Below are 12,590 nucleotides of genomic sequence, written 5' to 3'. Positions count from 1 at the left end.
GATGCTCCTTTTGGGTACGACAAGTGGTGTATTAATCTGAACTTGTTTGGTTCCTTCTTAGGGACCACGCCAAGCGGGGACACAACCAAATCCGCTACTGGCAAGGACTTAAAAGGCCCCGCCATGCGCCCTAACTGCACTTCCCATAATGACTTTTCTGTGACAACTGTCGGATGCCGAAGTGCCGACTGTAAATTTTTTGTCGTCACTGGCACCTCGTGAACTGGGGCGGGAATTTTGAAACCATCCCGAAAACCTTCTAACAGTAACTTCGCCTTCTCCTTATCTGGGTACCTATTTAGAAACGGCACCATCTTTGCCAGTTTCACCGGTGTCATCCCTTTTACCAGTACCCCCGAAACCTTTTCCTCTACCTTTCCTAAAACACCTTGTCGCTCCGTGTGACGTAGCGTTACACACAGAGCAGACGTGTTTGAATCGGCAGGTGTTTCCGAACTTACATTGGCCGTCGTTAAACTGCCAACATAACCCTGGCTTGTGACCCCCTGCCTGTCCCCCCGACCCGCTTCCTTGGGAACCGACGGCCGAGCTTGAAGTCCCGGCCCCCCCCTGAAAGGGCTGGCCATACCTCACTGGGGCCATCACTCGCAGCCAAAGCCCTATATCTTTTTAGTCCCAACGAATGGACGGTCGGACCGCTTTCCTTTGCGGGAACTGCTCGTCGTACCGGAGCCATGTTTGTCCCCCGTACACTCTGTATGCCTCGCCTATGGAGTCGAGGTAACAGAATAGGCCCGAACAATTTTCCGGCGCTTTCTCGCCTATGACACTGGCCAGCGTTGCAAACGCTTGAAGCCAGTTGGAAAATGTCTGTGAGATCAACCGCCACCGACGCTTTTCCTCCTCTTCCTTCTTGTACTCAGTTCTCTTCCCTTTATCCAAATTGAATTTTTCTAAAGGGAGAAGAGAAAAAATTTCGACGTACTCGCCGCGCCATATTTTTTCCTTTACCTCTTTCTTTAAATGAGCCCCCAAGGGGCCCTCGAAGCAGACATATACTTCCCCCCTTGCTCTATCGTCTAACCGAATCCCGTCCCCATCTTTTTCCGTCTGCACCGCGACGGTGACGGGCCCTGACTGCTGACCCTCTGACGCCCCTGTCATGCTACCTCCCCCAGTGCTGTCCCGACTAACCGAAGTGCAAGACGGTCCTGCCCATGCCGATACCGGAGACGGTGTCGGCCCTATTTCCTGCCTGCGCCACATTTCCCATAATCCACCCAAAAATGACCCAAAATCCTTGCCTAAACCGCTTGCGCCTACCGTCGCCCCCGCGCTCCCTGTCCACCCCCCCATGCTATCTGTCGCTGGCGCAACGCGACTAACTGCAGATGTAGTGTCCCCGGAATTAATCTCACCTGGCTACGTTGGGGCTGTGGTCCCACCAGCCGCCGATCCTCCCTCCAACGGATCCGAGTCCTCATCCGAATACGGTCCGCGCCGGAAGTCAGGATCCATGCCGGGCTGCAGTCGCACCTCCGGAATCGCAGCCGCACTTCTACCGATAGGTCTGGTTCCTGGCGGCCGCTGTCCCTCCTCTGCCTCTCTCCAGTGTCCAGCAATGGGGGGCACTTGGCCCGTGTTTCTAGCAGCTCCCGTGCTGCTCCGACTACTGTGGGGCTGCTCCCTGCCTGCTGCCTCCCTTGCTGAGCAGCCCCACGCATCTCCAGCCGACAGTCCAGCGCTAGGCCCCGCCCCCTGGCAGCATGTGACCTAGAGCCGGACGCTGCACCTTGCCGCCCTGCAAGACTCCTCCCGGGCCTGCGCTCACCCCCTGCTGCTGATGCCGGGGGGAGCCGGACCGGAGGGCCCCGTGAGGGACTCTCTACGCGGCGTCGGCGCTGTGGGGCCACCTCTGGGCTTAGTCTTGCCGGCGGGTGGGCCCTCCGCGGCCTGCTCTCTCTCACCGCCGGTTCTCCTCTGCTCCCTGCTGCCGCCGCTCCTCTTGGACGCCTGCTGCCTGCTCGCCCGGTCCTGCCTCCCGCTGCCGCTCTGGGGGCTTGTTAATCGGCCACCGCTGGCCCCGCTCCCGCTGCTGCTCCTGTCTCCCGCTCTTCAGCCGCCGCCGGTCCGGCTCCCGCTGCTACACTGGACCCCGTGACCCCCGCATTGTCTCTCACCGGTCCAGGCGCCGCTCCCTCCAGGACTCTTTCAAGCCACTCCAGGCCCCGCTCCTCGACCGCTGCCCGGATCTTCTCCATCACGGCGTCCATCTTGGGTAAGTGGATCGTCTTCAGGCTCTTCCTGACGGACCTCTTCGGGCACTTCAGGCTTGTCTTCCTACATCTTCTTTTCTGTCCCGTTTCCTTCTCCTCCGCGTCTTGATTTTGGGCCTCTTTCTTCTTTCTTTCTTTATATTCTTATCTTCTTATATTCTTATCTTCTGTCTTCCTCTCTGCCTGTGCTTCTACTCCTTGCTGTCTGTTGCTGCACTGACCCCTCCTCCTGCTGTTCCCGCACTTTCTATCTACTTTCTCCCCCTTAGCTCCCCCCCTTCTCTACTCCCCAGTCTCACCTTTTGTTAACCCTTACCTTCCCCGTTAACCCTGTCATGCGCTGCCTCCATCTATAGCCCTGCGGTCTGCTATTCCGGCGCTTCTTTACTCCTTTATGGAAATCCAGACCACCGTAAACACTTTTTGGGAAAACGATTTGTCTCTGCACACTCTCCTCATCCTGCTGCTAACCCCAATACCCCTCTCAGTTCCTACCAATAGTGGTAATGCTCACTTTTGTATCCCATACTGTACTAGTGTCCCCTGTTGTGCCCTACAAATAGGGCCTTGATAAAGTAGGATTTATCCTATAACACACACCACAAGAACTAATTCTCCTTCCTAGTCCTGTCAAGGTCAGGGTTGCCCCCCTTCTGAGTCCCACTTATGGTCAGGGTGGCCCCCTTCTGTGTCCTTTTCATTGTCAGGGTGTCCCCACTTCTGTGCACACCTCATGCTGAGTGTGGACCCCCTCCTGCACCCACTTCATGCTCCTTGTAGAGCCCTTTTGTGTCCTATCCTTCTCTGTGTGAATTGCTGTAGTCACATAGTCCCCCTAAAGCTCAGGCTGGGAAGACTACATCTCACTGCATTACTAATGCTGTCATGCCACTGCCTGTCACAATGTCTCTGGGAGCATAGCACAGATTGGCTTCCCCCTCCCTCTCTAGAGCACATACACTGTACTGAGTGGAGGAAATTGTATGTGCTTTGGAAAGGGGGAAGAAACTGATCAGTGCAATGCTCCCAGAGATGCTGTGACAGACTGTGGTGCGGCAGCGTGAGTAGAGAAGCGAGATATAATCTTCCTGTTAGGAGCTTTGGAGGCACCTTAGACTGTGGCAAGAGGATCCTTTGGGCTCCCCAGGCTTATGGGCCCTTTTTCAATTGCGATCTCTCTGACCCCTATAACCATGCCACTGGATATGTTAAATAAAGTGTCAAAAAATGTCTAAAACATATTATATGCCACTATAACTTTTTTAAGCACTCCATTATTCTATTTGCCTTGGCAGCAGCTGCTTGACACTGGTTGCTCCACTTCAGTTTACAGTCTACTAAAATTCTCAAGTCCTTTTCCATTACATGCTAGAAAACAGAGCAACTACAAGTTCCAGCATAACCTAGTAAAGGATAATCACACACCGGAACACTGAGGTACGACAAGTAGCAGCCTAATTTTGAAAATAAGGAATGCCCAGTGTTGTTGCGGGGCTCACCTATCCTTTGATACGAGGACTGCTCAAAGGGACATGGAGGAAGAAGAAACTCAACAGGAGCTGAATGGCATTGAGTCCACCGACCCCAAAGTGGATTATTATATTGGCAATTGCCCAGATGATAATCTGCTAATGGGGAATGATGTCTATTCAGAAACTAAAGCAACAATAAGGTTGTGCACAGTCTGTAAGGCTAGACTCATGCATTCAACAGTCTACTTCTTCCCAAAGTGTTTCGATAGGATGGAAGTCATAGATCTGTGCAGGCCTGTCGGATCATTTTTATGGACCACACATTTTTTAGGATTCTGCCCAAGCCGCTGGAATTACATACTCACTTGTGACTCCTATGTGGAAACCCAGTCCAAGGAGCGCATGACATTCTTTGGCAGATGTTGCGTCCAGAGGAATATTTGAACTGAACGGATTGTTGCAGTTGGCGATAGAAGGTTTTTAGTCTTTGTGCTTCACCAGTTACTTGACAGATCCTGTGACGGTGTCTGACGTTGTGTGGCCTACCACATTGTGGCTGAGCTGTGCTACTCAGAGAGGTTCTCACTTCACAGTTATTATACTTGATTGTAGAAACTCTACCAGGGCTGGAATTGGACTGAGTACTAGAAAGGTGGCATCATATGACTGCGCCACATTGCTTCGCCTCTGAACTCCTTATTATCACAAGAACTGCTGCAGAAATGCAATTCGACAATCAATAGAATTTTGACATGATCAAACTTCTTTGTGAAAACTGCAAACTGCTAGGAACATTTCCCTCACAGAGAGCTACTGAGGTCATGTGACAGTCATAATATCGCAAAATTTTACTATTTGTAGTGACTATTGCTGAAATGGTCAAACCAACAAATTAGAAGAGGTGTCAATTTATTCATATATTTTCCAAAGAAATAACAGAGGAATGATGCAATGTACAGTTCAGGGGCATTGTTAGGATCTTAAAAGATCAGGGACACGAGCCCCTAGGCCAGTGATGGCGAACCTTTTACAGACCGAGTGCCGAAACTGCAACCCAAAACCCACTTATTTATTGCAAAGTGCCAACCCATAAGGGGGCGGGGCTTATCACGACGTATGATTTTACCCCATCATTCTAAAAAGGACAGGGCCACTTGAAAATAGGCAGTGTGCAGATTTTAACTGCTTTTTGGATGCGGAAATACTGCAGAATGTCCTCAGCGGCAAATACTGTGGAAAATTCAGCAGCATTTCTGCATCCAAAAAGCAGTCAAAATCTGCACCGTCTATTTTGAAACAGCCCTGCCCATTTCCGCCACATGTAAACATACCCCAGCGGTAATAGTGACTCCCCCAGCGGTAATAGTGACATCCCACAGTGGCCCCCCAGCAGTAATAATAGAGACACCCCCCAGCAGTAATAATAGTGACATACCCCAGCGGACGCCCAGCAGTAATAAGAGGGACATACCCCAGCAGTCCCCCAACAGTAATAATGCCCCCCCCAGCAGTCATAATGCCCCCCCAGCGGTTCCCCCAGCAGTCATAATACCCCCCCAGCGGTTCCCCCAACAGTCATAATACCCCCCCCCCAGCAGTCACAATGCCACCCCCAGCAGTCCCCCAGCAATAGCAATGCCCCCTTCCCCCCAAGCGGTTCTCCCAGTAGTAATAATGTCCCCCAGTGGTTCCCCCAGCAGTCATAATGCCCCCCCCCAGCAGTTCTCCCGGCAGTCATAATGCCTCCCCTTCCCCCCCAGCGATTCTCCTGGCAGTCATCATGCCTCCCCTCCCCCCAGTGATTCTCCCAGCAGTCATCATGCCTCCCCTTCTTCCCCAGCAATTTTTCCAGCAGTCATCATGCCTCCTCTTCTCCCCCAGCGATTCCCCCAGCGATTCTCCCAGCAGTCATAATGCCTCCCCCCCCCCAGCGATTCTCCCAGCAGTCATAATGCCTCCCCCCCAGCGATTCCCCAGCAGTCATAATGCCTCCCCCCCCAACGATTCTCCCAGCAGTCATAAAGCCTCCCCCCCAGCTATTCTCCCAGCAGTCATAATGCCTCCCCCCCAGCGATTCTCCCAGCAGTCATAATGCCTCCCCAGCGATTCTCCCAGCAGTCATAATGCCTCCCCCCCCCCAGCGATTCTCCCAGCAGTCATAATGCCTCCCCCCCCCCAGCGATTCTCCCAGCAGTCATAATGCGTCCTCTTCCCCCCCAGCGATTCTCCTAGCAGTCATAATGTCACTGACGGCAGTGTGCTGTTAGATGCCTCCTCCCCCTGCTCTTGCGGAACCAAGTAGGACACTCACAGTGTGCGCCGGGATCAGCACAGATAGCAGCGCTGAGTGAATGTCGGCAGGGGAGCCGCGGCCCCTGCAGCTATTCACTAATGTGGTGAGCGGCCGATGGTGACACGTGCCAGCAGAGAGGGCACTGCGTGCCGCCTCTGGCACACATGCCATAGGATCGCCACCACTGCCCAAGGCATATGTTGCCCCCACACCCCCACCACAATGCAATGATATACATATATAATTACACATAACACTGTTGCTGCTATACCAGAAGCAAATATTAGTACCATATAGTAATTAAATTACTTTATATACTCGAGTATAAGCCTAGTTTTTCATTTTTTTTGTGCTGAAAAAGCGCCCCTCGTCTTATACTCAAGTCAGGGAAGGCTTAAAAAAAACCCTCCATACTCACCTCTCAGCCGGTGTCTGTGTCTCCGGTGGCATTGCGGCATGCTGTTTGAATTCTCTCCGCTGTCATCCCCCGCCGTCCTCTTTGCTTGGCTCTGTCATTCCCCGCCATCAGCGCTGTGTAAATAAGAGCTGTAATTGGATTAAGCGTCAGCCAATCACAGCCGTGCTCAATCATTCACAGCCAATCAAGCTGCTTTAGAATTCTCCCTGCTCGTCTTTCAAATCCCCTGCTGTCAGTGCTGTTTAAGTAGGCGCTGTGATTGGATCAAGTGCTCAATCTAATCACAGCGCTTACTTACACAGCACTGACAGAGCCAAGCAGAGAGTATGGTGGGTGATGACAGCGGGGAGAATTCAAGCAGCTTGTCGCACAGACAAAGACGCCGGCTGGGAGGTGAGTATGGAGTTGTTTTTTTTACCCAGTATATAGTCTAGTTTAGCTCGGCTTATATTCGAGTCAATACGTTTTACCATTTTTTGGTGGTGAAACTTATTGTCTCGGCTTATACTCGGGTCAGCTAATACTCGAATATATACGGTATCTACATGCTCTTACTGAACTATACAGAGACCAATGTTACACTATACAAAGCCCAAATTATATTACCACACCATGGCCACTACTAATCCATAGTCACTGAGTATTACTATAGTGCTACTGAATAAAACTCTCTGTAGAAAGACCAATATTACCAAAAGCACTATAAAAAGCCCAAATAATATTGCCAAACGATGACCTTTATATAGTGACTGAAGATTACTTTTTTACTGTAAAAAAAACTACTGTACAAAGACTTAAGTTACCCCCTTAGGCTGCATGTCCATGGGCGTGACTCCGCTGGCAATAAATCGCCGGCGAATCACGCTGTCTGAAGCTTTCCATAGCGTTGCTATGGAAAGCGCAGCTGCGGCATTCACGAGCGGAGAATCACTGCGATTCTCCGCTTGCGGGATTCAAATTGTAGCATGCTGCGATTTGCTGCGATTCTCTGCGGTCAGCCTATCTGTCAGATAGGCTCAGTACGGAGAACCGTCAGCTGTCTCCTGCTTCCCGGCGGCGGCTCCTGCTGTGGAGATCTGCCGTTGGATATCGCTACGCCCGTGGACAGGCAGCCTTACAGTGACCATATACTGATAGATACCAGCATCTACACAGGCACTCTGCAGATTTTATAAGTGATTACAATACTGTTATATCCACTGATAACAGGTGACGTCCATTCTGACTCACATTGTTCACTTTTCTAATCTTTTTCTACTCAACCCAGAGCACCATGATGAATTCTTTCAGACAGGACTTGTTTCTTAAAAGCTTGCAATACAGATATATTTGGCTTATTACTTTACCAGCACCCAAAATGTCTTGACCAACCTACAAAACCCTTAATTCTGCTATTACTTCTAATACTATGCCTATTACTGCCCTATCTGCCCCTATTACTGTACCTGCTGTAATTACCCCCTCCCCCCTCAAAAACAAAATAGTACTACACACAATAGCCATGAAAACAATAGTGTCAGGCAGATACTGCTCCACATTGTGCCACAGACATTATTAGTGCGCCACCTCTTGTACCACAAACAGCAATAGTGCTGTTCTTAATAGTGCCTCCTTTGCACTCCTAATAATATTGACAGTATTGCCCACTTCAAAGTAATAATGGCCTTTCTACCTCCTAAAAGAATTGCCCTCTTTTGCTCCCTAGACATTAATAATGTCACATATGTGCCTTTTTAAGATATTAATTACCCTTTTAAGGGCTCTCTTATATAGTAATAATACCCCGTTGAGTGTCAACCTATATAATAAAAACCTGCTAGAGTTCCCCCTTATATAGTAATAATAAACCCCTGGATTCCTCCTTATATTGCAATAATAACCCCTTGAGTGTTCCCTTATATAATAAACTGCTAGAGTCCCCCCTTATATAGTAGTAATAACCCCCTGGAGTTCCCCCTTATATAGTAATATCCCCTCCCTGGAGTGCCTCTTACATAGTAATAATAACCCCCGGGAGTGCCCTCTTATATAATAATAACCTGCTAGAGCGCCACCTTATGTAGTAATAATAATCTCATGGAGTTCCCCCTTATATAGTAATAATAATACCCTGGAGTTTTGATTATATAGTAATAGTAACCCCCTGGAATACCCTCTTATATAATAACAACCTGGTGGAGTGCCCCCTTATATAGTAATAATAGCCCCCTGGACTGCTCCCTTATATAGCAATAATAACCCCCCTGGAGTGCTGCCTTATATAGTAATAATACCCCCTGGAGTGCTCACTTACATAGTAATAATAACCCCCCTGGAATGCTGCCTTATATTGTAATAATAACCCACTAGACTGCTCTCTTATATAGTAATAATAACCCCCCTGGAGTGCTGCCTTATATAGTAATATAATAATAACCTGTTAGAATGCCCCCTTATATAGTATTAATAACTCCTGTGAGTGCCCATTATATAGTAATAATAACCCCCTGGAGTGCCACCTTATAAAATATTAACCTGCTAAAGTGCCCCCTTATATAGTAATAATAACCCCCTGGAGTGCTCCTTTCTATAGTAATAATAACCCCCTGCAGTGCCCCCTTATAAAGTAATAACCACCCCCTGGAGTGCTCCCTTATATAGTAATTATAAGGGGGCATTCCAGGGGGTCATTATTACTACATAAGGGAGCACTCAAGAGGATTATTATTACTATATAAGGGGGGATTCCAGGGGGTTACTTAGTAATAATAATCCTCTTGAGTGCTTTCTTATATAGTAATAATAACCCCCTGGAGTGCCCCCTTATATAGTAACGTGCTAGAGTGCCCCCTAATAAAGTAATAATAACCCCCAGGAGGGCCGATTACCGTATTTTTCGCTTTATAAGACGCACTTTTTCCGCCTCCCAAGCGGGAGGGAAAAGTTCCTGCGTCTTATAAAGCGAATGTGCTGAAAATTTGTTCCAATCACCATTTTTAGCGCGATCGCGAATTTAACGCGCGGGCGCGATTTATTTAGCGCGAATGCACGTTAAATTCGTGATCACACAAACAAATGTGCGATCAGTTAGAAGATTTCTCTCCTCCGCACTGCCGCCCATACATACCGTAAATTCCGGCGTATAAGGCGATGGGGCGTATAAGACGACCCCCCAACTGTCACCTTATACGCCAGGAATACAGTGGAGCAAAAAACAATAAAAAATCATTACTCACCTCCCCCGGCGTTCTGCGGCGCTGCTGCAGGCTGTCGCTCCCTCCTGGTCCCCGGCAGAGCATTGCTTTCTGGATGCGGGGCTTGAAATCCCCGCCTCCAGAAAGCTAATACTGTGATTGGCTAACACACGTGCGCCTTCAGCCAATCACAGCCATTCAATGATGTCATTGAAGGGCTGTGATTGGCTGACGGCGTGTGTTAGCCAATCACAGTATTAGCTTTCTGGAGGCGGGGATTTCAAGCCCTCTGTCCAGAAAGCAATGCTCTACCAGGGACCAGGAGGGAGCGACAGCCTGCAACAGCGCCGCGAACGCCGGGGGAGGTGAGTAATGATTTTTTCCCCCCTATTTTCCAGCTCTAAAACGGGGGTGCGTCTTATAAAGCGAAAAATACAGTAAATATCCCATACACACCCTCCCTATCCCATAAAACCCCATTACCTCCCACCAACCCCCTCCCTATCCCACAAACCCCACCACCTCCCTCCCTATCCCACAAACCCCCACAAGCCCCTTCCCTATCCCAAAAACCCCCACCATCTCCGTCCCTATCCCACAAACCTCGCCCCTCTCCCATATAACCTCTCGAACCTAACTTTTAAATATTTTCAAACACATTTTCTATAATGCTAAATTCCTCTAACATTTTTGTGTTCGGAATTGCCTGTTTAGCAATTGCACTACCACAGCCAGACTTGGCGCTGGCTACTCTGGGTAGCAGAGGCTAGGGACCGCAGGTTTTCATCCATTAACCCCTGTACAGGGATCTGGACTTTGCTGCAACGAATCCTTAGGTTGCATCTCCAGAGTAGTCGCTGACTGGTGGAGTAAGCAGGCAATAAGGAAAACAACAAGCCCTGGAGTCAGTAATGTGTAATCAGTTTAGATAAGCATCAGGACAAATCAGATTTAACAAACAGAGTCGGCATCAGTGAGTAAAACTACTTGCCATGATTGTTGCTCAAAGGCACTAAGGGGGAGCACTATAGCACTATTACTATTGTGGACGCACCATTAGTATTCAGGCCACTATAGGTAATGTCTCCAAAAATAATAAGGCAATATTACCATTGCAGCACTATTGCTATTGGGGCCATTAAAGGGGTTGTCCCGCGCCGAAACGTTTTTTTTTTTTTAACCCCCCCCCCCCCCCCCCCCCCACCCTGTTCGTACTTACCCGAATCCCGGCGGTCCGGCGTCTTCATACTCACCTGCTGAAGATGGCCGCCGGGATCTTCTTCCTCGGTGGACCGCAGGGCTTCTGTGCGGTCCATTGCCGATTCCAGCCTCCTGATTGGCTGGAATCGGCACGTGACGGGGCGGAGCTACACGGAGGCGGCATTCTGCACGAGCGGCGCCATTGAAGACAGCAGAAGACCCGGACTGCGCAAGCGCGGCTAATTTGGCCATTAGAGGCCGAAAATTAGTCGGCACCATGGAGACGAGGACGCCAGCAACGGAGCAGGTAAGTATAAAACTTTTGATAACTTCTGTATGGCTCATAATTAATGCACAATGTACATTACAAAGTGCATTAATATGGCCATACAGAAGTGTATAGACCCACTTGCTGCCGCGGGACAACCCCTTTAAGGGGATGCACTGCTACTATTGAGTCCATTGGGGCCATTAGGGGGGCACTATTGCTTTTGGAGCCATTAAGTGGGCGCACTATTGCAATTGGGGTCATTAGGGGCTAACCTGTTGGAACCAGAATACCTTTTTAAAACATTACCAAGTTTAAAAAATAAATATCCCATACACACCCTTCCTCCCTATCCCATAAAACCCCACAAACCCCCACAACCCCCCTCCCTATCCCACAAACCCCCACCACCTCCCTCCCTATCCCACAAACCCCGCCCCTCTCCCATATAACCTCTTGAACCTAACTTTTAAAATTTTTCAAACACATTTTCTATAATGCTAAATTCCTCTAACATTTTTGTGTTCAGAATTGCCTGTTTAGCAATTGCACTACCACAGCCAGACTTGGCGCTGGCTACTCTGGGTAGCAGAGGCTAGGGACCGCAGGTTTTAACCCTTTAACCCCTGTACAGGGATCTGGACTTCGCTGTTACGAATCCCTAGGTTGCATCTCCAGAGTAGTCGCTGACTGGTGGAGTAAGCAGGCAATAAGGAGAACAACAAGCCCTGGAGTCAGTAATGGGTAATCAGTTTAGATAAGCATCAGGACAAATCAGATTTAACAGAGTCGGCATCAGTGAGTAAAACTACTTGCCATGATTGTTGCTCAAAGGCACTATTGGGGAGCACTATTACTATTGGGACGCACCATTAGTATTCAGGCCACTATAGGTAATGTCTCCAAAAATAATAAGGCAATATTACCATTGCAGCACTATTGCTATTGGGGCCATTAAGGGGATGCACTGCTACTATTGAGTCCATTGTGGCCATTAAGGGGGGCACTATTGCTTTTGGAGCCATTAAGTGGGCGCACTATTGCAATTGGGGTCATTAGGGGCTTACTTGTTGGAACCGGAATACCTTTTTAAAACATTACCAAGTTTAAAATATAAATATCCTCTACACACCCTCCCTCCCTATCCCATAAAACCCCATTGCCTCCCACCACCCCCCTCCCTATCCCACAAACCCCCACCACCTCCCTCCTTATCCCACAAACCCCGCCCCTCTCCCATATAACCTCTCGAACCTAACTTTTAACATTTTTCAAACACATTTTCTATAATGCTAAATTCCTCTAACATTTTTGTGTTCAGAATTGCCTGTTTAGCAATTGCACTACCACAGCCAGACTTGGCGCTGGCTACTCTGGGTAGCAGAGGCTAGGGACCGCAAGTTTTCACCCTTTAACCCCTGTACAGGGATCTGGACTTCGCTGTTACGAATCCCTAGGTTGCATCTCCAGAGTAGTCGCTGACTGGTGGAGTAAGCAGGCAATAAGGAAAACAACAAGCCCTGGAGTCA

The sequence above is a fragment of the Eleutherodactylus coqui genome, chromosome 4 (assembly GCF_035609145.1).
Source record: "Eleutherodactylus coqui strain aEleCoq1 chromosome 4, aEleCoq1.hap1, whole genome shotgun sequence".
NCBI lineage: Eukaryota > Metazoa > Chordata > Amphibia > Anura > Eleutherodactylidae > Eleutherodactylus > Eleutherodactylus coqui.
Note: the sequence above shows the minus strand (reverse complement) of the source record.